The following is a 27792-nucleotide window of genomic DNA, read 5'->3' on the forward strand; positions in this document are numbered from 1 at the left end:
CCCGCAAGGGGAGAGCCGCGGAGGTGGGGACCGCCTCCTCATGGGGACGTACACGCAGCTCTCCACGTCGGATTCCGGGGCTCTCTGTCCTGCCCGAAGGCCCAGCTGGCCTGCGGGTCCTTAGAGTGGCAAAAACATCCGAAAACTGAGACTGAGGGTCCGGTGGGTGTCTGCACTTTTGTGCTGGGCACCCCAGGGAGGCCCGGGGGCTGGCTGGACAACGTGGTCTGCTGGGCGGGGGGGTTGGAGGAGCAACTGATGCCCTTTGCACTTTGGGTAGCAAGAGTCTGAGGTGTCTCTGAGCCCTGTGCCATGTCGGGGGGGGGCGGGGGGGGCGGGGGGGAGGAGGAGGAGGAGGAGGAGGAGGTGGGAAGGGCCGGGGCCTGCAGTCCTGTTCCCGGGGTGGCACGGCAAGTGGCTTCTTGCACAGGCTGCTTGGCCTGGGCTCCCCGCACCTGGGCCTTTGGAGGACTGGCCCTGTGCTTGCCAACACTTCCTGCAGGGACCCAGAGCTGGGAGGTTGCATCTCTCAGCCCTGGGTCGGGCAGAGCCCCAGCGGGCCATGCCCACCACCTCTCTCAGCACCGGTCCCCCAGAAGGCTCCTTTGGGACCAGGATTCTCTTGCGGTGACTCTTTAAGGTCTGGCCCCTGGATGGAGGGGCACCAGGAGTAGAGGAGCAGGAAGGGGAAGGGGGTGGCCATGCGAGGGGACACTTTGAGGCCAAGTCCCAGCTTCAGCCTGATCCTCCTGGGAACCCCGCTCTGAGACAAGGAGCCGGGCTTCGCATTCCCACAGCAGCCAGTCGTGGGCTGAGGACACCTGGGGCGTTGGGAACTCCCTGGCTTCTCCTTGGTTTAACATCTAGAGCTGCTTGGGAATCGCGCCGCCACACACACCCGAGTGCAGGTGTCTTCCGCACAGACTGCGGGCCTCGCTCTTCTGAAGGCCGCTAGCTCGCCACCCACCCACGGGTGAACCTGGTCAGGGTGCTTTCTCTAAGGGGCAGACTCTTTTCCGGGCGGGCTACCGGTGTCTCTGTTTGCTCGTTTCTTTCTTCCATTTCGGGAAAGTCTTCCTTGCTGGGTGTGGAAATCTCCTATGCCTTCCCTCGCCTATTCTGTCAGCTTTCAAATTCTCTTTCAGTTGCCACCCTCACAGATGGATTAGGAAACTCTTTCCGGTGCACTCATTAGTGAAATGACCTCAATGAAGCTGGAATCCAATATCTAATGGCCGATTTTTAGCGAGTCCACACGCCAGGGTGGTTGGGGGGCAATGCAGCCCCGGCCAGGCCCAGGCCCCTTGGACTGGGCCACAGGAGGACACAGAGGAGGGTCCCGGCCCCCACGAAGCGGTGCCGGCAGTTCTCCACGGGGTTGGGCGTTTTCCAGAGGTAGGAGATGGAGGGGACTGATTTCTTCAGCGCCCCCCAAACCACGCCACCCCACCCCACCCATGGGACACATCCCCAGAGAGAGACGCCCCATACACTGGCTGTGCCCCAGCCCTGGCCCGGGGGAATAGGCGGCAGCCCACCCACAGGGCGAGGGGGGGGCGCAGCTGAAAGGGGTTGTGGGGGAGGGCGGCCCCTGGCTGGGGTCAAAGGGCGAGCGCCCCGCGCGTGCGCAGTCAGCGGCAGCGACGCGCCGGGGGTGGGCAGCGGGTAGGTGAAGGAGGCCGGGCGAGGAGACGAGGGGGGCTGGGAGGGCTCCACCTTGGCGAGTCCAGCCGTGGAGGCGTATCTTGTGTGAGTGAGTGTGAGTGTGTGTGTGTGTGTATAGAGAGACAGCCCCCCGCCCCGCCCCGCCCCGCCCCGCCCATCACCCCCGTCCCTGGGAGCCCGCGGGACCCGGCCGGCGAACTCAACAGGCCCGGCCCGCCGCGGGGCCTGGGGCGGGAGGCGGCGGCGGCCGCCGTCTAGGGCCACACCACCCTGAACGCCCCCGATCTCGTCTGGTCTCGGAAGCTAAGCAGGGTCGGGCCTGGCTAGTGCTTGGATGGGAGACCGCCTGGGAATACCGGGTGCCACAGGCTGCTTCTTTTTTTTTTTTTTTTGCCTCTTGTTCTGTCCCCTTTCTGGGAGCGCGGCGGCGGCCCGGGGTGGGGGTGACCCCAACCCTCAGCGCCCGCCGCGGTGCCTGGAGCCCCAGCCCGCACCGTGGGGCCTCCTCTTGTCCCAAGCCGCGACACCGCCGCCACGCGGCAGCATGCGTGGCATCTGGACTGTCAGGTCTCAGACCAAAGGTCTGCTCTGTGGGAACCGACACGCTGGAGGAAACCTTGAGAGTCTGAGAGGGGAGGGAGTTCCAGAAGAAGGCCAGGATGTCATTTTGAGGGAGTATGTGACCAGAACTCGTCCCGTTGCTTTTGGGGTACTATGGGCTACACGCAGGAATCTTTGGTGGTGGCACCTGATGTTGGGGGATCCGGAGTCACACCCAGACCTGCTCCACAGGCCTCCTTTTACTTTTCTCTTCGGATTCATTATTTTTAAAAAGTGTCTCTTACCTCTATTATTGCATTTCCTTTCCTCTCTCTTTTCAAGCAGATGATGGGAGTACAAGTATTCAGGTGACATGTGTTGCCCGTGCCCCCCTCCCCCCTGTGTTCTTATTCATATACCTCTCATGTTGTTCCAGCGTATTGTGGGGGTACCAATGTTAAGGTCGGGTACGTTGCCCTCTCCAAGCCTCCCCCCTCGGGTCAGAGCTTCAAGTGCGCCCATCCCCCAGTCGGTGCGCACCCACCCCATGCCTAATGGATGTGTATGCCCCTCCCCTCCCCCCACCCGCCCGACACCCACCCGATGAAGGTGATTCCTCTCTGTCCACTTAGGTGTCCATCCGTTCCTACCAGTTTGCTGGTGAGCGCGCTCACGTGGTGCTCGTGTGTCCATTCTTGGGATACTTGGCCTACTGGAACGGGTTCCAGCTCTGGCCAGGAGAACACGAGAGGTGCCCTCTCACCGCTGCTCCTCACAGCCGAATGGCACTCCGTGGTGTCCACGCGCCACATTTTATTAATGCACTCCTGGATGGATGGGCACTCGGGTCGCTTCCACGTCTTTGCGATTGTGAATTGTGCCCTAACTGTAACCCTAACCCTTACCCAGCCCGTCTCCTCTGCCCCTGCCTGACGCACTCCTCCCCGGCCAGGCCCGTCACTGTCCTGGGCCCCCGCCTGACCGGCTCCTCCCCGCCCGGCCTGTCACCGTCCTCTGCCCCTGCCTGACATGCTCCTTCCCGCCCGGCCTCTCACCGTCCTCGGCCCCTGCCTGACCGGCTCCTCCGTCGCCTGGGCCTTCCAAGGGCTTGGTGTGGACGCTGCTTCCAGGAAGCCCTCCAGAAACCCGGCAGCAGGGTGGCCGCAGCAGTCTCCAGCAGCCGTCCCTAAGTCGCGTGAGTGCGGGGGACGTGCCCCCGCTGTGCCCCCGCGGGGGCCCAGCCTGGTGTCTTCCCTGAGGCCCTGCGGCTGCCGGCTGCCGCTCCCCGCAAGGGGAGAGCCGCGGAGGTGGGGACCGCCTCCTCATGGGGACGTACACGCAGCTCTCCACGTCGGATTCCGGGGCTCTCTGTCCTGCCCGAAGGCCCAGCTGGCCTGCGGGTCCTTAGAGTGGCAAAAACATCCGAAAACTGAGATTGAGGGTCCGGTGGGTGTCTGCACTTTTGTGCTGGGCACCCCAGGGAGGCCCGGGGGCTGGCTGGACAACGTGGTCTGCTGGGCGGGGGGGTTGGAGGAGCAACTGATGCCCTTTGCACTTTGGGTAGCAAGAGTCTGAGGTGTCTCTGAGCCCTGTGCCATGTCGGGAGGGGGCGGGGGGTGCGGGGGGGAGGAGGAGGAGGAGGAGGAGGAGGTGGGAAGGGCCGGGGCCTGCAGTCCTGTTCCCGGGGTGGCACGGCAAGTGGCTTCTTGCACAGGCTGCTTGGCCTGGGCTCCCCGCACCTGGGCCTTTGGAGGACTGGCCCTGTGCTTGCCAACACTTCCTGCAGGGACCCAGAGCTGGGAGGTTGCATCTCTCAGCCCTGGGTCGGGCAGAGCCCCAGCGGGCCATGCCCACCACCTCTCTCAGCACCGGTCCCCCAGAAGGCTCCTTTGGGACCAGGATTCTCTTGCGGTGACTCTTTAAGGTCTGGCCCCTGGATGGAGGGGCACCAGGAGTAGAGGAGCAGGAAGGGGAAGGGGGTGGCCATGCGAGGGGACACTTTGAGGCCAAGTCCCAGCTTCAGCCTGATCCTCCTGGGAACCCCGCTCTGAGACAAGGAGCCGGGCTTCGCATTCCCACAGCAGCCAGTCGTGGGCTGAGGACACCTGGGGCGTTGGGAACTCCCTGGCTTCTCCTTGGTTTAACATCTAGAGCTGCTTGGGAATCGCGCCGCCACACACACCCGAGTGCAGGTGTCTTCCGCACAGACTGCGGGCCTCGCTCTTCTGAAGGCCGCTAGCTCGCCACCCACCCACGGGTGAACCTGGTCAGGGTGCTTTCTCTAAGGGGCAGACTCTTTTCCGGGCGGGCTACCGGTGTCTCTGTTTGCTCGTTTCTTTCTTCCATTTCGGGAAAGTCTTCCTTGCTGGGTGTGGAAATCTCCTATGCCTTCCCTCGCCTATTCTGTCAGCTTTCAAATTCTCTTTCAGTTGCCACCCTCACAGATGGATTAGGAAACTCTTTCCGGTGCACTCATTAGTGAAATGACCTCAATGAAGCTGGAATCCAATATCTAATGGCCGATTTTTAGCGAGTCCACACGCCAGGGTGGTTGGGGGGCAATGCAGCCCCGGCCAGGCCCAGGCCCCTTGGACTGGGCCACAGGAGGACACAGAGGAGGGTCCCGGCCCCCACGAAGCGGTGCCGGCAGTTCTCCACGGGGTTGGGCGTTTTCCAGAGGTAGGAGATGGAGGGGACTGATTTCTTCAGCGCCCCCCAAACCACGCCACCCCACCCCACCCATGGGACACATCCCCAGAGAGAGACGCCCCATACACTGGCTGTGCCCCAGCCCTGGCCCGGGGGAATAGGCGGCAGCCCACCCACAGGGCGAGGGGGGGGCGCAGCTGAAAGGGGTTGTGGGGGAGGGCGGCCCCTGGCTGGGGTCAAAGGGCGAGCGCCCCGCGCGTGCGCAGTCAGCGGCAGCGACGCGCCGGGGGTGGGCAGCGGGTAGGTGAAGGAGGCCGGGCGAGGAGACGAGGGGGGCTGGGAGGGCTCCACCTTGGCGAGTCCAGCCGTGGAGGCGTATCTTGTGTGAGTGAGTGTGAGTGTGTGTGTGTGTGTATAGAGAGACAGCCCCCCGCCCCGCCCCGCCCCGCCCCGCCCATCACCCCCGTCCCTGGGAGCCCGCGGGACCCGGCCGGCGAACTCAACAGGCCCGGCCCGCCGCGGGGCCTGGGGCGGGAGGCGGCGGCGGCCGCCGTCTAGGGCCACACCACCCTGAACGCCCCCGATCTCGTCTGGTCTCGGAAGCTAAGCAGGGTCGGGCCTGGCTAGTGCTTGGATGGGAGACCGCCTGGGAATACCGGGTGCCACAGGCTGCTTCTTTTTTTTTTTTTTTTGCCTCTTGTTCTGTCCCCTTTCTGGGAGCGCGGCGGCGGCCCGGGGTGGGGGTGACCCCAACCCTCAGCGCCCGCCGCGGTGCCTGGAGCCCCAGCCCGCACCGTGGGGCCTCCTCTTGTCCCAAGCCGCGACACCGCCGCCACGCGGCAGCATGCGTGGCATCTGGACTGTCAGGTCTCAGACCAAAGGTCTGCTCTGTGGGAACCGACACGCTGGAGGAAACCTTGAGAGTCTGAGAGGGGAGGGAGTTCCAGAAGAAGGCCAGGATGTCATTTTGAGGGAGTATGTGACCAGAACTCGTCCCGTTGCTTTTGGGGTACTATGGGCTACACGCAGGAATCTTTGGTGGTGGCACCTGATGTTGGGGGATCCGGAGTCACACCCAGACCTGCTCCACAGGCCTCCTTTTACTTTTCTCTTCGGATTCATTATTTTTAAAAAGTGTCTCTTACCTCTATTATTGCATTTCCTTTCCTCTCTCTTTTCAAGCAGATGATGGGAGTACAAGTATTCAGGTGACATGTGTTGCCCGTGCCCCCCTCCCCCCTGTGTTCTTATTCATATACCTCTCATGTTGTTCCAGCGTATTGTGGGGGTACCAATGTTAAGGTCGGGTACGTTGCCCTCTCCAAGCCTCCCCCCTCGGGTCAGAGCTTCAAGTGCGCCCATCCCCCAGTCGGTGCGCACCCACCCCATGCCTAATGGATGTGTATGCCCCTCCCCTCCCCCCACCCGCCCGACACCCACCCGATGAAGGTGATTCCTCTCTGTCCACTTAGGTGTCCATCCGTTCCTACCAGTTTGCTGGTGAGCGCGCTCACGTGGTGCTCGTGTGTCCATTCTTGGGATACTTGGCCTACTGGAACGGGTTCCAGCTCTGGCCAGGAGAACACGAGAGGTGCCCTCTCACCGCTGCTCCTCACAGCCGAATGGCACTCCGTGGTGTCCACGCGCCACATTTTATTAATGCACTCCTGGATGGATGGGCACTCGGGTCGCTTCCACGTCTTTGCGATTGTGAATTGTGCCCTAACTGTAACCCTAACCCTTACCCAGCCCGTCTCCTCTGCCCCTGCCTGACGCACTCCTCCCCGGCCAGGCCCGTCACTGTCCTGGGCCCCCGCCTGACCGGCTCCTCCCCGCCCGGCCTGTCACCGTCCTCTGCCCCTGCCTGACATGCTCCTTCCCGCCCGGCCTCTCACCGTCCTCGGCCCCTGCCTGACCGGCTCCTCCGTCGCCTGGGCCTTCCAAGGGCTTGGTGTGGACGCTGCTTCCAGGAAGCCCTCCAGAAACCCGGCAGCAGGGTGGCCGCAGCAGTCTCCAGCAGCCGTCCCTAAGTCGCGTGAGTGCGGGGGACGTGCCCCCGCTGTGCCCCCGCGGGGGCCCAGCCTGGTGTCTTCCCTGAGGCCCTGCGGCTGCCGGCTGCCGCTCCCCGCAAGGGGAGAGCCGCGGAGGTGGGGACCGCCTCCTCATGGGGACGTACACGCAGCTCTCCACGTCGGATTCCGGGGCTCTCTGTCCTGCCCGAAGGCCCAGCTGGCCTGCGGGTCCTTAGAGTGGCAAAAACATCCGAAAACTGAGACTGAGGGTCCGGTGGGTGTCTGCACTTTTGTGCTGGGCACCCCAGGGAGGCCCGGGGGCTGGCTGGACAACGTGGTCTGCTGGGCGGGGGGGTTGGAGGAGCAACTGATGCCCTTTGCACTTTGGGTAGCAAGAGTCTGAGGTGTCTCTGAGCCCTGTGCCATGTCGGGAGGGGGCGGGGGGTGCGGGGGGGAGGAGGAGGAGGAGGAGGAGGAGGTGGGAAGGGCCGGGGCCTGCAGTCCTGTTCCCGGGGTGGCACGGCAAGTGGCTTCTTGCACAGGCTGCTTGGCCTGGGCTCCCCGCACCTGGGCCTTTGGAGGACTGGCCCTGTGCTTGCCAACACTTCCTGCAGGGACCCAGAGCTGGGAGGTTGCATCTCTCAGCCCTGGGTCGGGCAGAGCCCCAGCGGGCCATGCCCACCACCTCTCTCAGCACCGGTCCCCCAGAAGGCTCCTTTGGGACCAGGATTCTCTTGCGGTGACTCTTTAAGGTCTGGCCCCTGGATGGAGGGGCACCAGGAGTAGAGGAGCAGGAAGGGGAAGGGGGTGGCCATGCGAGGGGACACTTTGAGGCCAAGTCCCAGCTTCAGCCTGATCCTCCTGGGAACCCCGCTCTGAGACAAGGAGCCGGGCTTCGCATTCCCACAGCAGCCAGTCGTGGGCTGAGGACACCTGGGGCGTTGGGAACTCCCTGGCTTCTCCTTGGTTTAACATCTAGAGCTGCTTGGGAATCGCGCCGCCACACACACCCGAGTGCAGGTGTCTTCCGCACAGACTGCGGGCCTCGCTCTTCTGAAGGCCGCTAGCTCGCCACCCACCCACGGGTGAACCTGGTCAGGGTGCTTTCTCTAAGGGGCAGACTCTTTTCCGGGCGGGCTACCGGTGTCTCTGTTTGCTCGTTTCTTTCTTCCATTTCGGGAAAGTCTTCCTTGCTGGGTGTGGAAATCTCCTATGCCTTCCCTCGCCTATTCTGTCAGCTTTCAAATTCTCTTTCAGTTGCCACCCTCACAGATGGATTAGGAAACTCTTTCCGGTGCACTCATTAGTGAAATGACCTCAATGAAGCTGGAATCCAATATCTAATGGCCGATTTTTAGCGAGTCCACACGCCAGGGTGGTTGGGGGGCAATGCAGCCCCGGCCAGGCCCAGGCCCCTTGGACTGGGCCACAGGAGGACACAGAGGAGGGTCCCGGCCCCCACGAAGCGGTGCCGGCAGTTCTCCACGGGGTTGGGCGTTTTCCAGAGGTAGGAGATGGAGGGGACTGATTTCTTCAGCGCCCCCCAAACCACGCCACCCCACCCCACCCATGGGACACATCCCCAGAGAGAGACGCCCCATACACTGGCTGTGCCCCAGCCCTGGCCCGGGGGAATAGGCGGCAGCCCACCCACAGGGCGAGGGGGGGGCGCAGCTGAAAGGGGTTGTGGGGGAGGGCGGCCCCTGGCTGGGGTCAAAGGGCGAGCGCCCCGCGCGTGCGCAGTCAGCGGCAGCGACGCGCCGGGGGTGGGCAGCGGGTAGGTGAAGGAGGCCGGGCGAGGAGACGAGGGGGGCTGGGAGGGCTCCACCTTGGCGAGTCCAGCCGTGGAGGCGTATCTTGTGTGAGTGAGTGTGAGTGTGTGTGTGTGTGTATAGAGAGACAGCCCCCCGCCCCGCCCCGCCCCGCCCCGCCCATCACCCCCGTCCCTGGGAGCCCGCGGGACCCGGCCGGCGAACTCAACAGGCCCGGCCCGCCGCGGGGCCTGGGGCGGGAGGCGGCGGCGGCCGCCGTCTAGGGCCACACCACCCTGAACGCCCCCGATCTCGTCTGGTCTCGGAAGCTAAGCAAGGTCGGGCCTGGCTAGTGCTTGGATGGGAGACCGCCTGGGAATACCGGGTGCCACAGGCTGCTTCTTTTTTTTTTTTTTTTGCCTCTTGTTCTGTCCCCTTTCTGGGAGCGCGGCGGCGGCCCGGGGTGGGGGTGACCCCAACCCTCAGCGCCCGCCGCGGTGCCTGGAGCCCCAGCCCGCACCGTGGGGCCTCCTCTTGTCCCAAGCCGCGACACCGCCGCCACGCGGCAGCATGCGTGGCATCTGGACTGTCAGGTCTCAGACCAAAGGTCTGCTCTGTGGGAACCGACACGCTGGAGGAAACCTTGAGAGTCTGAGAGGGGAGGGAGTTCCAGAAGAAGGCCAGGATGTCATTTTGAGGGAGTATGTGACCAGAACTCGTCCCGTTGCTTTTGGGGTACTATGGGCTACACGCAGGAATCTTTGGTGGTGGCACCTGATGTTGGGGGATCCGGAGTCACACCCAGACCTGCTCCACAGGCCTCCTTTTACTTTTCTCTTCGGATTCATTATTTTTAAAAAGTGTCTCTTACCTCTATTATTGCATTTCCTTTCCTCTCTCTTTTCAAGCAGATGATGGGAGTACAAGTATTCAGGTGACATGTGTTGCCCGTGCCCCCCTCCCCCCTGTGTTCTTATTCATATACCTCTCATGTTGTTCCAGCGTATTGTGGGGGTACCAATGTTAAGGTCGGGTACGTTGCCCTCTCCAAGCCTCCCCCCTCGGGTCAGAGCTTCAAGTGCGCCCATCCCCCAGTCGGTGCGCACCCACCCCATGCCTAATGGATGTGTATGCCCCTCCCCTCCCCCCACCCGCCCGACACCCACCCGATGAAGGTGATTCCTCTCTGTCCACTTAGGTGTCCATCCGTTCCTACCAGTTTGCTGGTGAGCGCGCTCACGTGGTGCTCGTGTGTCCATTCTTGGGATACTTGGCCTACTGGAACGGGTTCCAGCTCTGGCCAGGAGAACACGAGAGGTGCCCTCTCACCGCTGCTCCTCACAGCCGAATGGCACTCCGTGGTGTCCACGCGCCACATTTTATTAATGCACTCCTGGATGGATGGGCACTCGGGTCGCTTCCACGTCTTTGCGATTGTGAATTGTGCCCTAACTGTAACCCTAACCCTTACCCAGCCCGTCTCCTCTGCCCCTGCCTGACGCACTCCTCCCCGGCCAGGCCCGTCACTGTCCTGGGCCCCCGCCTGACCGGCTCCTCCCCGCCCGGCCTGTCACCGTCCTCTGCCCCTGCCTGACATGCTCCTTCCCGCCCGGCCTCTCACCGTCCTCGGCCCCTGCCTGACCGGCTCCTCCGTCGCCTGGGCCTTCCAAGGGCTTGGTGTGGACGCTGCTTCCAGGAAGCCCTCCAGAAACCCGGCAGCAGGGTGGCCGCAGCAGTCTCCAGCAGCCGTCCCTAAGTCGCGTGAGTGCGGGGGACGTGCCCCCGCTGTGCCCCCGCGGGGGCCCAGCCTGGTGTCTTCCCTGAGGCCCTGCGGCTGCCGGCTGCCGCTCCCCGCAAGGGGAGAGCCGCGGAGGTGGGGACCGCCTCCTCATGGGGACGTACACGCAGCTCTCCACGTCGGATTCCGGGGCTCTCTGTCCTGCCCGAAGGCCCAGCTGGCCTGCGGGTCCTTAGAGTGGCAAAAACATCCGAAAACTGAGACTGAGGGTCCGGTGGGTGTCTGCACTTTTGTGCTGGGCACCCCAGGGAGGCCCGGGGGCTGGCTGGACAACGTGGTCTGCTGGGCGGGGGGGTTGGAGGAGCAACTGATGCCCTTTGCACTTTGGGTAGCAAGAGTCTGAGGTGTCTCTGAGCCCTGTGCCATGTCGGGAGGGGGCGGGGGGTGCGGGGGGGAGGAGGAGGAGGAGGAGGAGGAGGTGGGAAGGGCCGGGGCCTGCAGTCCTGTTCCCGGGGTGGCACGGCAAGTGGCTTCTTGCACAGGCTGCTTGGCCTGGGCTCCCCGCACCTGGGCCTTTGGAGGACTGGCCCTGTGCTTGCCAACACTTCCTGCAGGGACCCAGAGCTGGGAGGTTGCATCTCTCAGCCCTGGGTCGGGCAGAGCCCCAGCGGGCCATGCCCACCACCTCTCTCAGCACCGGTCCCCCAGAAGGCTCCTTTGGGACCAGGATTCTCTTGCGGTGACTCTTTAAGGTCTGGCCCCTGGATGGAGGGGCACCAGGAGTAGAGGAGCAGGAAGGGGAAGGGGGTGGCCATGCGAGGGGACACTTTGAGGCCAAGTCCCAGCTTCAGCCTGATCCTCCTGGGAACCCCGCTCTGAGACAAGGAGCCGGGCTTCGCATTCCCACAGCAGCCAGTCGTGGGCTGAGGACACCTGGGGCGTTGGGAACTCCCTGGCTTCTCCTTGGTTTAACATCTAGAGCTGCTTGGGAATCGCGCCGCCACACACACCCGAGTGCAGGTGTCTTCCGCACAGACTGCGGGCCTCGCTCTTCTGAAGGCCGCTAGCTCGCCACCCACCCACGGGTGAACCTGGTCAGGGTGCTTTCTCTAAGGGGCAGACTCTTTTCCGGGCGGGCTACCGGTGTCTCTGTTTGCTCGTTTCTTTCTTCCATTTCGGGAAAGTCTTCCTTGCTGGGTGTGGAAATCTCCTATGCCTTCCCTCGCCTATTCTGTCAGCTTTCAAATTCTCTTTCAGTTGCCACCCTCACAGATGGATTAGGAAACTCTTTCCGGTGCACTCATTAGTGAAATGACCTCAATGAAGCTGGAATCCAATATCTAATGGCCGATTTTTAGCGAGTCCACACGCCAGGGTGGTTGGGGGGCAATGCAGCCCCGGCCAGGCCCAGGCCCCTTGGACTGGGCCACAGGAGGACACAGAGGAGGGTCCCGGCCCCCACGAAGCGGTGCCGGCAGTTCTCCACGGGGTTGGGCGTTTTCCAGAGGTAGGAGATGGAGGGGACTGATTTCTTCAGCGCCCCCCAAACCACGCCACCCCACCCCACCCATGGGACACATCCCCAGAGAGAGACGCCCCATACACTGGCTGTGCCCCAGCCCTGGCCCGGGGGAATAGGCGGCAGCCCACCCACAGGGCGAGGGGGGGGCGCAGCTGAAAGGGGTTGTGGGGGAGGGCGGCCCCTGGCTGGGGTCAAAGGGCGAGCGCCCCGCGCGTGCGCAGTCAGCGGCAGCGACGCGCCGGGGGTGGGCAGCGGGTAGGTGAAGGAGGCCGGGCGAGGAGACGAGGGGGGCTGGGAGGGCTCCACCTTGGCGAGTCCAGCCGTGGAGGCGTATCTTGTGTGAGTGAGTGTGAGTGTGTGTGTGTGTGTATAGAGAGACAGCCCCCCGCCCCGCCCCGCCCCGCCCCGCCCATCACCCCCGTCCCTGGGAGCCCGCGGGACCCGGCCGGCGAACTCAACAGGCCCGGCCCGCCGCGGGGCCTGGGGCGGGAGGCGGCGGCGGCCGCCGTCTAGGGCCACACCACCCTGAACGCCCCCGATCTCGTCTGGTCTCGGAAGCTAAGCAAGGTCGGGCCTGGCTAGTGCTTGGATGGGAGACCGCCTGGGAATACCGGGTGCCACAGGCTGCTTCTTTTTTTTTTTTTTTTGCCTCTTGTTCTGTCCCCTTTCTGGGAGCGCGGCGGCGGCCCGGGGTGGGGGTGACCCCAACCCTCAGCGCCCGCCGCGGTGCCTGGAGCCCCAGCCCGCACCGTGGGGCCTCCTCTTGTCCCAAGCCGCGACACCGCCGCCACGCGGCAGCATGCGTGGCATCTGGACTGTCAGGTCTCAGACCAAAGGTCTGCTCTGTGGGAACCGACACGCTGGAGGAAACCTTGAGAGTCTGAGAGGGGAGGGAGTTCCAGAAGAAGGCCAGGATGTCATTTTGAGGGAGTATGTGACCAGAACTCGTCCCGTTGCTTTTGGGGTACTATGGGCTACACGCAGGAATCTTTGGTGGTGGCACCTGATGTTGGGGGATCCGGAGTCACACCCAGACCTGCTCCACAGGCCTCCTTTTACTTTTCTCTTCGGATTCATTATTTTTAAAAAGTGTCTCTTACCTCTATTATTGCATTTCCTTTCCTCTCTCTTTTCAAGCAGATGATGGGAGTACAAGTATTCAGGTGACATGTGTTGCCCGTGCCCCCCTCCCCCCTGTGTTCTTATTCATATACCTCTCATGTTGTTCCAGCGTATTGTGGGGGTACCAATGTTAAGGTCGGGTACGTTGCCCTCTCCAAGCCTCCCCCCTCGGGTCAGAGCTTCAAGTGCGCCCATCCCCCAGTCGGTGCGCACCCACCCCATGCCTAATGGATGTGTATGCCCCTCCCCTCCCCCCACCCGCCCGACACCCACCCGATGAAGGTGATTCCTCTCTGTCCACTTAGGTGTCCATCCGTTCCTACCAGTTTGCTGGTGAGCGCGCTCACGTGGTGCTCGTGTGTCCATTCTTGGGATACTTGGCCTACTGGAACGGGTTCCAGCTCTGGCCAGGAGAACACGAGAGGTGCCCTCTCACCGCTGCTCCTCACAGCCGAATGGCACTCCGTGGTGTCCACGCGCCACATTTTATTAATGCACTCCTGGATGGATGGGCACTCGGGTCGCTTCCACGTCTTTGCGATTGTGAATTGTGCCCTAACTGTAACCCTAACCCTTACCCAGCCCGTCTCCTCTGCCCCTGCCTGACGCACTCCTCCCCGGCCAGGCCCGTCACTGTCCTGGGCCCCCGCCTGACCGGCTCCTCCCCGCCCGGCCTGTCACCGTCCTCTGCCCCTGCCTGACATGCTCCTTCCCGCCCGGCCTCTCACCGTCCTCGGCCCCTGCCTGACCGGCTCCTCCGTCGCCTGGGCCTTCCAAGGGCTTGGTGTGGACGCTGCTTCCAGGAAGCCCTCCAGAAACCCGGCAGCAGGGTGGCCGCAGCAGTCTCCAGCAGCCGTCCCTAAGTCGCGTGAGTGCGGGGGACGTGCCCCCGCTGTGCCCCCGCGGGGGCCCAGCCTGGTGTCTTCCCTGAGGCCCTGCGGCTGCCGGCTGCCGCTCCCCGCAAGGGGAGAGCCGCGGAGGTGGGGACCGCCTCCTCATGGGGACGTACACGCAGCTCTCCACGTCGGATTCCGGGGCTCTCTGTCCTGCCCGAAGGCCCAGCTGGCCTGCGGGTCCTTAGAGTGGCAAAAACATCCGAAAACTGAGACTGAGGGTCCGGTGGGTGTCTGCACTTTTGTGCTGGGCACCCCAGGGAGGCCCGGGGGCTGGCTGGACAACGTGGTCTGCTGGGCGGGGGGGTTGGAGGAGCAACTGATGCCCTTTGCACTTTGGGTAGCAAGAGTCTGAGGTGTCTCTGAGCCCTGTGCCATGTCGGGGGGGGGCGGGGGGGGCGGGGGGGAGGAGGAGGAGGAGGAGGAGGAGGTGGGAAGGGCCGGGGCCTGCAGTCCTGTTCCCGGGGTGGCACGGCAAGTGGCTTCTTGCACAGGCTGCTTGGCCTGGGCTCCCCGCACCTGGGCCTTTGGAGGACTGGCCCTGTGCTTGCCAACACTTCCTGCAGGGACCCAGAGCTGGGAGGTTGCATCTCTCAGCCCTGGGTCGGGCAGAGCCCCAGCGGGCCATGCCCACCACCTCTCTCAGCACCGGTCCCCCAGAAGGCTCCTTTGGGACCAGGATTCTCTTGCGGTGACTCTTTAAGGTCTGGCCCCTGGATGGAGGGGCACCAGGAGTAGAGGAGCAGGAAGGGGAAGGGGGTGGCCATGCGAGGGGACACTTTGAGGCCAAGTCCCAGCTTCAGCCTGATCCTCCTGGGAACCCCGCTCTGAGACAAGGAGCCGGGCTTCGCATTCCCACAGCAGCCAGTCGTGGGCTGAGGACACCTGGGGCGTTGGGAACTCCCTGGCTTCTCCTTGGTTTAACATCTAGAGCTGCTTGGGAATCGCGCCGCCACACACACCCGAGTGCAGGTGTCTTCCGCACAGACTGCGGGCCTCGCTCTTCTGAAGGCCGCTAGCTCGCCACCCACCCACGGGTGAACCTGGTCAGGGTGCTTTCTCTAAGGGGCAGACTCTTTTCCGGGCGGGCTACCGGTGTCTCTGTTTGCTCGTTTCTTTCTTCCATTTCGGGAAAGTCTTCCTTGCTGGGTGTGGAAATCTCCTATGCCTTCCCTCGCCTATTCTGTCAGCTTTCAAATTCTCTTTCAGTTGCCACCCTCACAGATGGATTAGGAAACTCTTTCCGGTGCACTCATTAGTGAAATGACCTCAATGAAGCTGGAATCCAATATCTAATGGCCGATTTTTAGCGAGTCCACACGCCAGGGTGGTTGGGGGGCAATGCAGCCCCGGCCAGGCCCAGGCCCCTTGGACTGGGCCACAGGAGGACACAGAGGAGGGTCCCGGCCCCCACGAAGCGGTGCCGGCAGTTCTCCACGGGGTTGGGCGTTTTCCAGAGGTAGGAGATGGAGGGGACTGATTTCTTCAGCGCCCCCCAAACCACGCCACCCCACCCCACCCATGGGACACATCCCCAGAGAGAGACGCCCCATACACTGGCTGTGCCCCAGCCCTGGCCCGGGGGAATAGGCGGCAGCCCACCCACAGGGCGAGGGGGGGGCGCAGCTGAAAGGGGTTGTGGGGGAGGGCGGCCCCTGGCTGGGGTCAAAGGGCGAGCGCCCCGCGCGTGCGCAGTCAGCGGCAGCGACGCGCCGGGGGTGGGCAGCGGGTAGGTGAAGGAGGCCGGGCGAGGAGACGAGGGGGGCTGGGAGGGCTCCACCTTGGCGAGTCCAGCCGTGGAGGCGTATCTTGTGTGAGTGAGTGTGAGTGTGTGTGTGTGTGTATAGAGAGACAGCCCCCCGCCCCGCCCCGCCCCGCCCCGCCCATCACCCCCGTCCCTGGGAGCCCGCGGGACCCGGCCGGCGAACTCAACAGGCCCGGCCCGCCGCGGGGCCTGGGGCGGGAGGCGGCGGCGGCCGCCGTCTAGGGCCACACCACCCTGAACGCCCCCGATCTCGTCTGGTCTCGGAAGCTAAGCAGGGTCGGGCCTGGCTAGTGCTTGGATGGGAGACCGCCTGGGAATACCGGGTGCCACAGGCTGCTTCTTTTTTTTTTTTTTTTGCCTCTTGTTCTGTCCCCTTTCTGGGAGCGCGGCGGCGGCCCGGGGTGGGGGTGACCCCAACCCTCAGCGCCCGCCGCGGTGCCTGGAGCCCCAGCCCGCACCGTGGGGCCTCCTCTTGTCCCAAGCCGCGACACCGCCGCCACGCGGCAGCATGCGTGGCATCTGGACTGTCAGGTCTCAGACCAAAGGTCTGCTCTGTGGGAACCGACACGCTGGAGGAAACCTTGAGAGTCTGAGAGGGGAGGGAGTTCCAGAAGAAGGCCAGGATGTCATTTTGAGGGAGTATGTGACCAGAACTCGTCCCGTTGCTTTTGGGGTACTATGGGCTACACGCAGGAATCTTTGGTGGTGGCACCTGATGTTGGGGGATCCGGAGTCACACCCAGACCTGCTCCACAGGCCTCCTTTTACTTTTCTCTTCGGATTCATTATTTTTAAAAAGTGTCTCTTACCTCTATTATTGCATTTCCTTTCCTCTCTCTTTTCAAGCAGATGATGGGAGTACAAGTATTCAGGTGACATGTGTTGCCCGTGCCCCCCTCCCCCCTGTGTTCTTATTCATATACCTCTCATGTTGTTCCAGCGTATTGTGGGGGTACCAATGTTAAGGTCGGGTACGTTGCCCTCTCCAAGCCTCCCCCCTCGGGTCAGAGCTTCAAGTGCGCCCATCCCCCAGTCGGTGCGCACCCACCCCATGCCTAATGGATGTGTATGCCCCTCCCCTCCCCCCACCCGCCCGACACCCACCCGATGAAGGTGATTCCTCTCTGTCCACTTAGGTGTCCATCCGTTCCTACCAGTTTGCTGGTGAGCGCGCTCACGTGGTGCTCGTGTGTCCATTCTTGGGATACTTGGCCTACTGGAACGGGTTCCAGCTCTGGCCAGGAGAACACGAGAGGTGCCCTCTCACCGCTGCTCCTCACAGCCGAATGGCACTCCGTGGTGTCCACGCGCCACATTTTATTAATGCACTCCTGGATGGATGGGCACTCGGGTCGCTTCCACGTCTTTGCGATTGTGAATTGTGCCCTAACTGTAACCCTAACCCTTACCCAGCCCGTCTCCTCTGCCCCTGCCTGACGCACTCCTCCCCGGCCAGGCCCGTCACTGTCCTGGGCCCCCGCCTGACCGGCTCCTCCCCGCCCGGCCTGTCACCGTCCTCTGCCCCTGCCTGACATGCTCCTTCCCGCCCGGCCTCTCACCGTCCTCGGCCCCTGCCTGACCGGCTCCTCCGTCGCCTGGGCCTTCCAAGGGCTTGGTGTGGACGCTGCTTCCAGGAAGCCCTCCAGAAACCCGGCAGCAGGGTGGCCGCAGCAGTCTCCAGCAGCCGTCCCTAAGTCGCGTGAGTGCGGGGGACGTGCCCCCGCTGTGCCCCCGCGGGGGCCCAGCCTGGTGTCTTCCCTGAGGCCCTGCGGCTGCCGGCTGCCGCTCCCCGCAAGGGGAGAGCCGCGGAGGTGGGGACCGCCTCCTCATGGGGACGTACACGCAGCTCTCCACGTCGGATTCCGGGGCTCTCTGTCCTGCCCGAAGGCCCAGCTGGCCTGCGGGTCCTTAGAGTGGCAAAAACATCCGAAAACTGAGACTGAGGGTCCGGTGGGTGTCTGCACTTTTGTGCTGGGCACCCCAGGGAGGCCCGGGGGCTGGCTGGACAACGTGGTCTGCTGGGCGGGGGGGTTGGAGGAGCAACTGATGCCCTTTGCACTTTGGGTAGCAAGAGTCTGAGGTGTCTCTGAGCCCTGTGCCATGTCGGGAGGGGGCGGGGGGTGCGGGGGGGAGGAGGAGGAGGAGGAGGAGGAGGTGGGAAGGGCCGGGGCCTGCAGTCCTGTTCCCGGGGTGGCACGGCAAGTGGCTTCTTGCACAGGCTGCTTGGCCTGGGCTCCCCGCACCTGGGCCTTTGGAGGACTGGCCCTGTGCTTGCCAACACTTCCTGCAGGGACCCAGAGCTGGGAGGTTGCATCTCTCAGCCCTGGGTCGGGCAGAGCCCCAGCGGGCCATGCCCACCACCTCTCTCAGCACCGGTCCCCCAGAAGGCTCCTTTGGGACCAGGATTCTCTTGCGGTGACTCTTTAAGGTCTGGCCCCTGGATGGAGGGGCACCAGGAGTAGAGGAGCAGGAAGGGGAAGGGGGTGGCCATGCGAGGGGACACTTTGAGGCCAAGTCCCAGCTTCAGCCTGATCCTCCTGGGAACCCCGCTCTGAGACAAGGAGCCGGGCTTCGCATTCCCACAGCAGCCAGTCGTGGGCTGAGGACACCTGGGGCGTTGGGAACTCCCTGGCTTCTCCTTGGTTTAACATCTAGAGCTGCTTGGGAATCGCGCCGCCACACACACCCGAGTGCAGGTGTCTTCCGCACAGACTGCGGGCCTCGCTCTTCTGAAGGCCGCTAGCTCGCCACCCACCCACGGGTGAACCTGGTCAGGGTGCTTTCTCTAAGGGGCAGACTCTTTTCCGGGCGGGCTACCGGTGTCTCTGTTTGCTCGTTTCTTTCTTCCATTTCGGGAAAGTCTTCCTTGCTGGGTGTGGAAATCTCCTATGCCTTCCCTCGCCTATTCTGTCAGCTTTCAAATTCTCTTTCAGTTGCCACCCTCACAGATGGATTAGGAAACTCTTTCCGGTGCACTCATTAGTGAAATGACCTCAATGAAGCTGGAATCCAATATCTAATGGCCGATTTTTAGCGAGTCCACACGCCAGGGTGGTTGGGGGGCAATGCAGCCCCGGCCAGGCCCAGGCCCCTTGGACTGGGCCACAGGAGGACACAGAGGAGGGTCCCGGCCCCCACGAAGCGGTGCCGGCAGTTCTCCACGGGGTTGGGCGTTTTCCAGAGGTAGGAGATGGAGGGGACTGATTTCTTCAGCGCCCCCCAAACCACGCCACCCCACCCCACCCATGGGACACATCCCCAGAGAGAGACGCCCCATACACTGGCTGTGCCCCAGCCCTGGCCCGGGGGAATAGGCGGCAGCCCACCCACAGGGCGAGGGGGGGGCGCAGCTGAAAGGGGTTGTGGGGGAGGGCGGCCCCTGGCTGGGGTCAAAGGGCGAGCGCCCCGCGCGTGCGCAGTCAGCGGCAGCGACGCGCCGGGGGTGGGCAGCGGGTAGGTGAAGGAGGCCGGGCGAGGAGACGAGGGGGGCTGGGAGGGCTCCACCTTGGCGAGTCCAGCCGTGGAGGCGTATCTTGTGTGAGTGAGTGTGAGTGTGTGTGTGTGTGTATAGAGAGACAGCCCCCCGCCCCGCCCCGCCCCGCCCCGCCCATCACCCCCGTCCCTGGGAGCCCGCGGGACCCGGCCGGCGAACTCAACAGGCCCGGCCCGCCGCGGGGCCTGGGGCGGGAGGCGGCGGCGGCCGCCGTCTAGGGCCACACCACCCTGAACGCCCCCGATCTCGTCTGGTCTCGGAAGCTAAGCAAGGTCGGGCCTGGCTAGTGCTTGGATGGGAGACCGCCTGGGAATACCGGGTGCCACAGGCTGCTTCTTTTTTTTTTTTTTTTGCCTCTTGTTCTGTCCCCTTTCTGGGAGCGCGGCGGCGGCCCGGGGTGGGGGTGACCCCAACCCTCAGCGCCCGCCGCGGTGCCTGGAGCCCCAGCCCGCACCGTGGGGCCTCCTCTTGTCCCAAGCCGCGACACCGCCGCCACGCGGCAGCATGCGTGGCATCTGGACTGTCAGGTCTCAGACCAAAGGTCTGCTCTGTGGGAACCGACACGCTGGAGGAAACCTTGAGAGTCTGAGAGGGGAGGGAGTTCCAGAAGAAGGCCAGGATGTCATTTTGAGGGAGTATGTGACCAGAACTCGTCCCGTTGCTTTTGGGGTACTATGGGCTACACGCAGGAATCTTTGGTGGTGGCACCTGATGTTGGGGGATCCGGAGTCACACCCAGACCTGCTCCACAGGCCTCCTTTTACTTTTCTCTTCGGATTCATTATTTTTAAAAAGTGTCTCTTACCTCTATTATTGCATTTCCTTTCCTCTCTCTTTTCAAGCAGATGATGGGAGTACAAGTATTCAGGTGACATGTGTTGCCCGTGCCCCCCTCCCCCCTGTGTTCTTATTCATATACCTCTCATGTTGTTCCAGCGTATTGTGGGGGTACCAATGTTAAGGTCGGGTACGTTGCCCTCTCCAAGCCTCCCCCCTCGGGTCAGAGCTTCAAGTGCGCCCATCCCCCAGTCGGTGCGCACCCACCCCATGCCTAATGGATGTGTATGCCCCTCCCCTCCCCCCACCCGCCCGACACCCACCCGATGAAGGTGATTCCTCTCTGTCCACTTAGGTGTCCATCCGTTCCTACCAGTTTGCTGGTGAGCGCGCTCACGTGGTGCTCGTGTGTCCATTCTTGGGATACTTGGCCTACTGGAACGGGTTCCAGCTCTGGCCAGGAGAACACGAGAGGTGCCCTCTCACCGCTGCTCCTCACAGCCGAATGGCACTCCGTGGTGTCCACGCGCCACATTTTATTAATGCACTCCTGGATGGATGGGCACTCGGGTCGCTTCCACGTCTTTGCGATTGTGAATTGTGCCCTAACTGTAACCCTAACCCTTACCCAGCCCGTCTCCTCTGCCCCTGCCTGACGCACTCCTCCCCGGCCAGGCCCGTCACTGTCCTGGGCCCCCGCCTGACCGGCTCCTCCCCGCCCGGCCTGTCACCGTCCTCTGCCCCTGCCTGACATGCTCCTTCCCGCCCGGCCTCTCACCGTCCTCGGCCCCTGCCTGACCGGCTCCTCCGTCGCCTGGGCCTTCCAAGGGCTTGGTGTGGACGCTGCTTCCAGGAAGCCCTCCAGAAACCCGGCAGCAGGGTGGCCGCAGCAGTCTCCAGCAGCCGTCCCTAAGTCGCGTGAGTGCGGGGGACGTGCCCCCGCTGTGCCCCCGCGGGGGCCCAGCCTGGTGTCTTCCCTGAGGCCCTGCGGCTGCCGGCTGCCGCTCCCCGCAAGGGGAGAGCCGCGGAGGTGGGGACCGCCTCCTCATGGGGACGTACACGCAGCTCTCCACGTCGGATTCCGGGGCTCTCTGTCCTGCCCGAAGGCCCAGCTGGCCTGCGGGTCCTTAGAGTGGCAAAAACATCCGAAAACTGAGACTGAGGGTCCGGTGGGTGTCTGCACTTTTGTGCTGGGCACCCCAGGGAGGCCCGGGGGCTGGCTGGACAACGTGGTCTGCTGGGCGGGGGGGTTGGAGGAGCAACTGATGCCCTTTGCACTTTGGGTAGCAAGAGTCTGAGGTGTCTCTGAGCCCTGTGCCATGTCGGGAGGGGGCGGGGGGTGCGGGGGGGAGGAGGAGGAGGAGGAGGAGGAGGTGGGAAGGGCCGGGGCCTGCAGTCCTGTTCCCGGGGTGGCACGGCAAGTGGCTTCTTGCACAGGCTGCTTGGCCTGGGCTCCCCGCACCTGGGCCTTTGGAGGACTGGCCCTGTGCTTGCCAACACTTCCTGCAGGGACCCAGAGCTGGGAGGTTGCATCTCTCAGCCCTGGGTCGGGCAGAGCCCCAGCGGGCCATGCCCACCACCTCTCTCAGCACCGGTCCCCCAGAAGGCTCCTTTGGGACCAGGATTCTCTTGCGGTGACTCTTTAAGGTCTGGCCCCTGGATGGAGGGGCACCAGGAGTAGAGGAGCAGGAAGGGGAAGGGGGTGGCCATGCGAGGGGACACTTTGAGGCCAAGTCCCAGCTTCAGCCTGATCCTCCTGGGAACCCCGCTCTGAGACAAGGAGCCGGGCTTCGCATTCCCACAGCAGCCAGTCGTGGGCTGAGGACACCTGGGGCGTTGGGAACTCCCTGGCTTCTCCTTGGTTTAACATCTAGAGCTGCTTGGGAATCGCGCCGCCACACACACCCGAGTGCAGGTGTCTTCCGCACAGACTGCGGGCCTCGCTCTTCTGAAGGCCGCTAGCTCGCCACCCACCCACGGGTGAACCTGGTCAGGGTGCTTTCTCTAAGGGGCAGACTCTTTTCCGGGCGGGCTACCGGTGTCTCTGTTTGCTCGTTTCTTTCTTCCATTTCGGGAAAGTCTTCCTTGCTGGGTGTGGAAATCTCCTATGCCTTCCCTCGCCTATTCTGTCAGCTTTCAAATTCTCTTTCAGTTGCCACCCTCACAGATGGATTAGGAAACTCTTTCCGGTGCACTCATTAGTGAAATGACCTCAATGAAGCTGGAATCCAATATCTAATGGCCGATTTTTAGCGAGTCCACACGCCAGGGTGGTTGGGGGGCAATGCAGCCCCGGCCAGGCCCAGGCCCCTTGGACTGGGCCACAGGAGGACACAGAGGAGGGTCCCGGCCCCCACGAAGCGGTGCCGGCAGTTCTCCACGGGGTTGGGCGTTTTCCAGAGGTAGGAGATGGAGGGGACTGATTTCTTCAGCGCCCCCCAAACCACGCCACCCCACCCCACCCATGGGACACATCCCCAGAGAGAGACGCCCCATACACTGGCTGTGCCCCAGCCCTGGCCCGGGGGAATAGGCGGCAGCCCACCCACAGGGCGAGGGGGGGGCGCAGCTGAAAGGGGTTGTGGGGGAGGGCGGCCCCTGGCTGGGGTCAAAGGGCGAGCGCCCCGCGCGTGCGCAGTCAGCGGCAGCGACGCGCCGGGGGTGGGCAGCGGGTAGGTGAAGGAGGCCGGGCGAGGAGACGAGGGGGGCTGGGAGGGCTCCACCTTGGCGAGTCCAGCCGTGGAGGCGTATCTTGTGTGAGTGAGTGTGAGTGTGTGTGTGTGTGTATAGAGAGACAGCCCCCCGCCCCGCCCCGCCCCGCCCCGCCCATCACCCCCGTCCCTGGGAGCCCGCGGGACCCGGCCGGCGAACTCAACAGGCCCGGCCCGCCGCGGGGCCTGGGGCGGGAGGCGGCGGCGGCCGCCGTCTAGGGCCACACCACCCTGAACGCCCCCGATCTCGTCTGGTCTCGGAAGCTAAGCAAGGTCGGGCCTGGCTAGTGCTTGGATGGGAGACCGCCTGGGAATACCGGGTGCCACAGGCTGCTTCTTTTTTTTTTTTTTTTGCCTCTTGTTCTGTCCCCTTTCTGGGAGCGCGGCGGCGGCCCGGGGTGGGGGTGACCCCAACCCTCAGCGCCCGCCGCGGTGCCTGGAGCCCCAGCCCGCACCGTGGGGCCTCCTCTTGTCCCAAGCCGCGACACCGCCGCCACGCGGCAGCATGCGTGGCATCTGGACTGTCAGGTCTCAGACCAAAGGTCTGCTCTGTGGGAACCGACACGCTGGAGGAAACCTTGAGAGTCTGAGAGGGGAGGGAGTTCCAGAAGAAGGCCAGGATGTCATTTTGAGGGAGTATGTGACCAGAACTCGTCCCGTTGCTTTTGGGGTACTATGGGCTACACGCAGGAATCTTTGGTGGTGGCACCTGATGTTGGGGGATCCGGAGTCACACCCAGACCTGCTCCACAGGCCTCCTTTTACTTTTCTCTTCGGATTCATTATTTTTAAAAAGTGTCTCTTACCTCTATTATTGCATTTCCTTTCCTCTCTCTTTTCAAGCAGATGATGGGAGTACAAGTATTCAGGTGACATGTGTTGCCCGTGCCCCCCTCCCCCCTGTGTTCTTATTCATATACCTCTCATGTTGTTCCAGCGTATTGTGGGGGTACCAATGTTAAGGTCGGGTACGTTGCCCTCTCCAAGCCTCCCCCCTCGGGTCAGAGCTTCAAGTGCGCCCATCCCCCAGTCGGTGCGCACCCACCCCATGCCTAATGGATGTGTATGCCCCTCCCCTCCCCCCACCCGCCCGACACCCACCCGATGAAGGTGATTCCTCTCTGTCCACTTAGGTGTCCATCCGTTCCTACCAGTTTGCTGGTGAGCGCGCTCACGTGGTGCTCGTGTGTCCATTCTTGGGATACTTGGCCTACTGGAACGGGTTCCAGCTCTGGCCAGGAGAACACGAGAGGTGCCCTCTCACCGCTGCTCCTCACAGCCGAATGGCACTCCGTGGTGTCCACGCGCCACATTTTATTAATGCACTCCTGGATGGATGGGCACTCGGGTCGCTTCCACGTCTTTGCGATTGTGAATTGTGCCCTAACTGTAACCCTAACCCTTACCCAGCCCGTCTCCTCTGCCCCTGCCTGACGCACTCCTCCCCGGCCAGGCCCGTCACTGTCCTGGGCCCCCGCCTGACCGGCTCCTCCCCGCCCGGCCTGTCACCGTCCTCTGCCCCTGCCTGACATGCTCCTTCCCGCCCGGCCTCTCACCGTCCTCGGCCCCTGCCTGACCGGCTCCTCCGTCGCCTGGGCCTTCCAAGGGCTTGGTGTGGACGCTGCTTCCAGGAAGCCCTCCAGAAACCCGGCAGCAGGGTGGCCGCAGCAGTCTCCAGCAGCCGTCCCTAAGTCGCGTGAGTGCGGGGGACGTGCCCCCGCTGTGCCCCCGCGGGGGCCCAGCCTGGTGTCTTCCCTGAGGCCCTGCGGCTGCCGGCTGCCGCTCCCCGCAAGGGGAGAGCCGCGGAGGTGGGGACCGCCTCCTCATGGGGACGTACACGCAGCTCTCCACGTCGGATTCCGGGGCTCTCTGTCCTGCCCGAAGGCCCAGCTGGCCTGCGGGTCCTTAGAGTGGCAAAAACATCCGAAAACTGAGACTGAGGGTCCGGTGGGTGTCTGCACTTTTGTGCTGGGCACCCCAGGGAGGCCCGGGGGCTGGCTGGACAACGTGGTCTGCTGGGCGGGGGGGTTGGAGGAGCAACTGATGCCCTTTGCACTTTGGGTAGCAAGAGTCTGAGGTGTCTCTGAGCCCTGTGCCATGTCGGGGGGGGGCGGGGGGGGCGGGGGGGAGGAGGAGGAGGAGGAGGAGGAGGTGGGAAGGGCCGGGGCCTGCAGTCCTGTTCCCGGGGTGGCACGGCAAGTGGCTTCTTGCACAGGCTGCTTGGCCTGGGCTCCCCGCACCTGGGCCTTTGGAGGACTGGCCCTGTGCTTGCCAACACTTCCTGCAGGGACCCAGAGCTGGGAGGTTGCATCTCTCAGCCCTGGGTCGGGCAGAGCCCCAGCGGGCCATGCCCACCACCTCTCTCAGCACCGGTCCCCCAGAAGGCTCCTTTGGGACCAGGATTCTCTTGCGGTGACTCTTTAAGGTCTGGCCCCTGGATGGAGGGGCACCAGGAGTAGAGGAGCAGGAAGGGGAAGGGGGTGGCCATGCGAGGGGACACTTTGAGGCCAAGTCCCAGCTTCAGCCTGATCCTCCTGGGAACCCCGCTCTGAGACAAGGAGCCGGGCTTCGCATTCCCACAGCAGCCAGTCGTGGGCTGAGGACACCTGGGGCGTTGGGAACTCCCTGGCTTCTCCTTGGTTTAACATCTAGAGCTGCTTGGGAATCGCGCCGCCACACACACCCGAGTGCAGGTGTCTTCCGCACAGACTGCGGGCCTCGCTCTTCTGAAGGCCGCTAGCTCGCCACCCACCCACGGGTGAACCTGGTCAGGGTGCTTTCTCTAAGGGGCAGACTCTTTTCCGGGCGGGCTACCGGTGTCTCTGTTTGCTCGTTTCTTTCTTCCATTTCGGGAAAGTCTTCCTTGCTGGGTGTGGAAATCTCCTATGCCTTCCCTCGCCTATTCTGTCAGCTTTCAAATTCTCTTTCAGTTGCCACCCTCACAGATGGATTAGGAAACTCTTTCCGGTGCACTCATTAGTGAAATGACCTCAATGAAGCTGGAATCCAATATCTAATGGCCGATTTTTAGCGAGTCCACACGCCAGGGTGGTTGGGGGGCAATGCAGCCCCGGCCAGGCCCAGGCCCCTTGGACTGGGCCACAGGAGGACACAGAGGAGGGTCCCGGCCCCCACGAAGCGGTGCCGGCAGTTCTCCACGGGGTTGGGCGTTTTCCAGAGGTAGGAGATGGAGGGGACTGATTTCTTCAGCGCCCCCCAAACCACGCCACCCCACCCCACCCATGGGACACATCCCCAGAGAGAGACGCCCCATACACTGGCTGTGCCCCAGCCCTGGCCCGGGGGAATAGGCGGCAGCCCACCCACAGGGCGAGGGGGGGGCGCAGCTGAAAGGGGTTGTGGGGGAGGGCGGCCCCTGGCTGGGGTCAAAGGGCGAGCGCCCCGCGCGTGCGCAGTCAGCGGCAGCGACGCGCCGGGGGTGGGCAGCGGGTAGGTGAAGGAGGCCGGGCGAGGAGACGAGGGGGGCTGGGAGGGCTCCACCTTGGCGAGTCCAGCCGTGGAGGCGTATCTTGTGTGAGTGAGTGTGAGTGTGTGTGTGTGTGTATAGAGAGACAGCCCCCCGCCCCGCCCCGCCCCGCCCCGCCCATCACCCCCGTCCCTGGGAGCCCGCGGGACCCGGCCGGCGAACTCAACAGGCCCGGCCCGCCGCGGGGCCTGGGGCGGGAGGCGGCGGCGGCCGCCGTCTAGGGCCACACCACCCTGAACGCCCCCGATCTCGTCTGGTCTCGGAAGCTAAGCAGGGTCGGGCCTGGCTAGTGCTTGGATGGGAGACCGCCTGGGAATACCGGGTGCCACAGGCTGCTTCTTTTTTTTTTTTTTTTGCCTCTTGTTCTGTCCCCTTTCTGGGAGCGCGGCGGCGGCCCGGGGTGGGGGTGACCCCAACCCTCAGCGCCCGCCGCGGTGCCTGGAGCCCCAGCCCGCACCGTGGGGCCTCCTCTTGTCCCAAGCCGCGACACCGCCGCCACGCGGCAGCATGCGTGGCATCTGGACTGTCAGGTCTCAGACCAAAGGTCTGCTCTGTGGGAACCGACACGCTGGAGGAAACCTTGAGAGTCTGAGAGGGGAGGGAGTTCCAGAAGAAGGCCAGGATGTCATTTTGAGGGAGTATGTGACCAGAACTCGTCCCGTTGCTTTTGGGGTACTATGGGCTACACGCAGGAATCTTTGGTGGTGGCACCTGATGTTGGGGGATCCGGAGTCACACCCAGACCTGCTCCACAGGCCTCCTTTTACTTTTCTCTTCGGATTCATTATTTTTAAAAAGTGTCTCTTACCTCTATTATTGCATTTCCTTTCCTCTCTCTTTTCAAGCAGATGATGGGAGTACAAGTATTCAGGTGACATGTGTTGCCCGTGCCCCCCTCCCCCCTGTGTTCTTATTCATATACCTCTCATGTTGTTCCAGCGTATTGTGGGGGTACCAATGTTAAGGTCGGGTACGTTGCCCTCTCCAAGCCTCCCCCCTCGGGTCAGAGCTTCAAGTGCGCCCATCCCCCAGTCGGTGCGCACCCACCCCATGCCTAATGGATGTGATTGCCCCTCCCCTCCCCCCACCCGCCCGACACCCACCCGATGAAGGTGATTCCTCTCTGTCCACTTAGGTGTCCATCCGTTCCTACCAGTTTGCTGGTGAGCGCGCTCACGTGGTGCTCGTGTGTCCATTCTTGGGATACTTGGCCTACTGGAACGGGTTCCAGCTCTGGCCAGGAGAACACGAGAGGTGCCCTCTCACCGCTGCTCCTCACAGCCGAATGGCACTCCGTGGTGTCCACGCGCCACATTTTATTAATGCACTCCTGGATGGATGGGCACTCGGGTCGCTTCCACGTCTTTGCGATTGTGAATTGTGCCCTAACTGTAACCCTAACCCTTACCCAGCCCGTCTCCTCTGCCCCTGCCTGACGCACTCCTCCCCGGCCAGGCCCGTCACTGTCCTGGGCCCCCGCCTGACCGGCTCCTCCCCGCCCGGCCTGTCACCGTCCTCTGCCCCTGCCTGACATGCTCCTTCCCGCCCGGCCTCTCACCGTCCTCGGCCCCTGCCTGACCGGCTCCTCCGTCGCCTGGGCCTTCCAAGGGCTTGGTGTGGACGCTGCTTCCAGGAAGCCCTCCAGAAACCCGGCAGCAGGGTGGCCG

General features: G+C 63.6%; 8 pseudogenes; all 8 read left to right on the forward strand.

Annotated features, from left to right (window-relative positions):
* The first annotated feature begins 1917 nt into the window (after nucleotides 1-1917).
* Nucleotides 1918-2036, forward strand: LOC142867219 (uncharacterized; annotated as a pseudogene).
* A 3370-nt stretch (nucleotides 2037-5406) lies between these two features.
* On the forward strand, nucleotides 5407-5525 carry LOC142867221 (uncharacterized; annotated as a pseudogene).
* Nucleotides 5526-8895: 3370 nt separating this feature from the next.
* LOC142867274 (uncharacterized) lies at nucleotides 8896-9014 on the forward strand (annotated as a pseudogene).
* A 3370-nt stretch (nucleotides 9015-12384) lies between these two features.
* LOC142867276 (uncharacterized) lies at nucleotides 12385-12503 on the forward strand (annotated as a pseudogene).
* Nucleotides 12504-15873: 3370 nt separating this feature from the next.
* On the forward strand, nucleotides 15874-15992 carry LOC142867222 (uncharacterized; annotated as a pseudogene).
* A 3370-nt stretch (nucleotides 15993-19362) lies between these two features.
* LOC142867277 (uncharacterized) lies at nucleotides 19363-19481 on the forward strand (annotated as a pseudogene).
* A 3370-nt stretch (nucleotides 19482-22851) lies between these two features.
* On the forward strand, nucleotides 22852-22970 carry LOC142867278 (uncharacterized; annotated as a pseudogene).
* A 3370-nt stretch (nucleotides 22971-26340) lies between these two features.
* LOC142867223 (uncharacterized) lies at nucleotides 26341-26459 on the forward strand (annotated as a pseudogene).
* Nucleotides 26460-27792: the final 1333 nt, after the last annotated feature.

This window comes from Microcebus murinus, unplaced genomic scaffold (assembly GCF_040939455.1).
Source record: "Microcebus murinus isolate Inina unplaced genomic scaffold, M.murinus_Inina_mat1.0 scaf014_hap2_Mmur4.0, whole genome shotgun sequence".
Classification (NCBI taxonomy): domain Eukaryota; kingdom Metazoa; phylum Chordata; class Mammalia; order Primates; family Cheirogaleidae; genus Microcebus; species Microcebus murinus.